General features: G+C 51.7%; 1 long non-coding RNA gene across 1 annotated transcript; it reads right to left on the reverse strand.

The window, feature by feature from the left end:
• Positions 1-508: 508 nt before the first annotated feature.
• Positions 509-1,797, reverse strand: LOC115286554. Its single transcript, XR_003906122.1, has 2 exons — positions 1,532-1,797; positions 509-605 (listed from the first exon to the last, which is right to left on the reverse strand). It is a non-coding gene; the product is annotated as an uncharacterized LOC115286554 (long non-coding RNA).
• Positions 1,798-3,865: the final 2,068 nt, after the last annotated feature.

Raw genomic sequence — 3,865 nt, forward strand, 5'->3', positions numbered from 1 at the left:
GTCTGGAACTGGACTCAGAGACCTGTAAGGAAGCAGTAAGTGGTGGCCTGAAGTCGGTGCTTGCAGGGAGATGAGTGAGAGTTGCCATGTGGGTCCGTACGACCTGGGATCGGCATTTAACCTCCCAGGCACATGTTCCCGGAGGGAGATGGCAGAGCTTGCTCATAGCCCTGATGCTCTCATTCAGACACGTCCATGCACACTGGCCGTGGCCTCCCCTTCCTTCCTCTCCTGTCCCCACCCTCCTTCCTCCAGGAGCAGAAGGTCCATATGCAAGAACAAGTGCAGAGTCCCCAGTCCCTCCGTCACTCACTGTCCTGTCAGGATGCTGCTCTCAGTCCGAAGAGACCCCCAGGGGGGCCTAGGGGTTCCTATCACGGTTACTGCGTTCAGCTCAACAAATGGGCCAGGATGATCTCTTGTGGTTCCTCTTGTGTGGGTACATTCTGGCTGGTACCAAGCTTTTTGATTTCCAGCTTATAAAGTATTGTCTGAGTTTCTTCATCCGTAGAATAAGTATAGCAATGTTTATTTCAGTTCCAGGGGTCAGAACACGGGTTTGCAGCAATTTTCTGTCCTGAGGGTGACCTGGGGACACTTTGTGCCTGTGTGGATGTGGGGTGGACTCTGGTTAGAGGCTGGAAGAGGAGGCGGGACCCCAGTATCTGGCATCCAAGGAGAGTGCTGATGAGAACCCAACTGACAGTCCAGGGGCTGGATTTGTGGCCACATGGAGGGAGAGGCAGAGCCAGAGGCTGAGGGAGCCCAGGGGACATGTCTGGACCCTGATATAGATCCTGGCAAGCCGGCAGAGATGGGACAAGGACCTGAGTGGGCATGTTGCTGGGCAAACGAGGTGGTGGGGGGCAAGTGGGGGCCCTGTAGCCATGTAGAGGGTGCTCAGAGCCACCCTGCCTTTACCATCCATGCCAATGTGGGGTCACCAATGAGATTGGATGGGGCGATGAGGTGATGAGAACAGCAGCTCCTGTTTCCTCAAACCTGCCTCATGCTAAAATGTGTGACGTCTCCGGGAAATTACTCCAGGCTCCACCAGAGGTCTTGGGACTGTGCTGGGCCCAACCTGGGGCCATCAGGGGAGTGGCCCGCCTGACAGCAGTGGCAGCAGGGATCTGCAAAGCGCATTCCTGGCTTCTGGGGGATAAGGAGGTGAAGAATGAGATGTGTGGGGACTTGGTGTTTCAGGGGAAAACGAGGCTGTTCGACAGGGCTCAGATGGGCCTGGCCCCTGCTGGCAGAAGGGTGAGGAAGGAAAGGTCCCATTCAGGAATCCACAGAGGGTAGGACTGGCCTAAGGCCACAGGGGAAGATAGGGAGAGAATGGTGTCTAAGGCGTGGTGGCTGGAATTGAGCTGGAAATTATCCTCTGTGCCCTGGTGGCTTGCTAATGGTGGCACTGAAAGGCTGTGGACCTGTGTGGTCCAAAATGAGACTCTGGGTGGAGAGCAGCCTGGGAGCAATCTCCCCCCACACCCAGGAAGATGAGGAACCCCCTTCCCCTGACTCTTACCTCCCAAGTAGGTGCTAGGTCCTCCCCAAAGCAGAGGATGTCATCAGGGTGCTGAATCCAGCCTGTCTCTGGGATGCCAGTCCCCCAGACCTGTGCCCTGTGCCCAGCGGCCATCGCCTCTGTCCCTGCCTTCCCCGTGAGGGAGCCATATTGGATGTGGAAGGCCCAGGCCCACTTGCACCTTCAGATGACTGCAGTCCTGCTGACACCTGGACCGGAGCTAATGAACGGACCTGAGCCAGAGCAGCCTAGCTGAGCCACTCCTGAATTCCTGTGCCTCAGAAACCATGTGAGGTAATAAATGTTTATTGTTGTTTTAGCTACCAAGTTTGGTGGGGATTTGTTATGCAATAACAGAGCCAATGTTAGAAGAACACAATGGTTGAGGGAGGGGTTGTGGTCCAGGTGAGGCTGAGAGGAGGCCGGCCTTGGTCAGGTGGGTCCTTGTGGGCCAGGTGAGGAGGATGGGCTCAAACCTAAAGCCCTGGGGAGCTCTGGCCGGAGGAGGTGGTTGGGAGGGTGTTAAGTAGAGGTGTAGCACAGCACAGCTTCACAAGGGCACTCTGGGGTGTGTGGCATGGCCTGGGATCTGGGTAGGCACAAGGAGGCAGGCAGAGACAGCAATTAAGAGGGTCCAGGTAGGAGACCTATAGGCCTGGTCGAGGGGTGGGGGGTACGTGCTGGTAGAGAGAAGAGGATCTGAGAGGAATCGAAGGGTAAAGGGAGGTGACAGGGCTTGGGGACTTGGACTTGGGAAGTAAAGGGGAAGAGGGGGTCAGTGCTGATGCGTCTCCTCCTGCGTGGGGCAGCAGAGTAAGCAGGAGGCACCAATGAGTAAGTCTGGGAGGCAGGAGAAGGGAGATCTCTGGGGATGACGACAAGTTCAGGAGTCTGAAGGAGGGCCATGGGGGGCCATCAGGTGGGGTGCAGGTCTGGAACTGAGGAGTGAGGACAGTTGAGCATCACGGTTGCCCCAGAATGGGCACCAGCCAGAGAAGGGAAGGTGGCTGAAGGCCTAGGGAACACCTAAGCACTGGAGGCCTCATGGGATAAGAGGACGGGTCTCCATGGGTAGAGGCAGGAGTGCCATGTTAGAGGTCACTGAAGGGGCAAGTAAATGAGGATTACAAAGTGCCCAACAGGACTAGAAACCAGAGGGTCACGGGGGCCATGGCCAGAGCCATTTTGTTGGATTGAGTGTGGGAACAGGATGAAATCAGGCCAAATGGTCTAAGAAATGAGTGAAAGGTGAGGAAGGGAATACCTGGGGTGTAGCTACTCTGTCATGAAGGGAAGAGAGAGACAGGACAGGAAGTTTCCATTCTTATCACATGGGCCTCACATAGGGCTGCCTGAGGGTCCTTACAACATGGTGGCTGGCTTTCCCCAGAGGGAGCAACCTTGTCTCCAGGCATTTGCACATGCTCTTCCCTTTCCCTGGAGTAAACTTTTTGTGCTCTCCCAACATTATCCAGCTAACTCCTGATCATCCTTCTCTGTTCTCCTCAGATCTCTGTTGAAATGACACCTCCTTAGGGAGGCTCTCATAACTGCCTCTCTGAACCCCATCCCTTTGGAGCAACCACTAAAAATGCTAGACAAAAAGATATACTCAAAATCACTACAGATAAGTAAAAATGGAATTTAAAAAATGCTCAAGTAACCCAAAGGAAGGAAGGAAAAAGAAAACAGGAAAAAGAAACATAGACTACAAACAGAAAACAAAAAATAAAACGGCAGACTTACACCCTAAGTATCAACAACTACATTAACTACAAAAGATCTAAGTATACGAATTAACAGACAGAGATGGGCAGAGTTGACTATAAAACACAACCCAACTATATGTTGTCTATAAGAAGTCGCCTTTGAATATAGTGATACAGGTGAGTTGGAAAATAAAAGGATGAAAAGGGTGAATCATGAAGTCATTAATCAAAGGAAAGTGAAAGTGGTTGTATTAATATCAAAGTAGACTTCAGAGCAAAGAAAGTTATTAGAGACAAGGAGGGACATCATATAGTGATAAAAAGGCCAATCCATCAAGAAGGCATAGCAAACCTAAATGTGGACGCATCAAACAACAGAGCTACAAAATATGTGAAGTGAAAAATGATAGAATGGAAAGGAGATTTAGATAAATCTACAGATGTAGTTGGGGAGTCCAACACACTTCTCAGTTGGTGACTAGACAGCAAAGCAGCTAGGATACAGGATAACTCAATGCCACCAGACACCAGGACCCAGTCAGTTGAACACTCCACCCAACAACAGCAGAATACACACTCAAGTGCCCACAGAACTTATATCAATATAGATTATATTCTGGACCAT

The sequence above is a fragment of the Suricata suricatta genome, chromosome 3 (assembly GCF_006229205.1).
Source record: "Suricata suricatta isolate VVHF042 chromosome 3, meerkat_22Aug2017_6uvM2_HiC, whole genome shotgun sequence".
Classification (NCBI taxonomy): Eukaryota; Metazoa; Chordata; class Mammalia; order Carnivora; family Herpestidae; genus Suricata; species Suricata suricatta.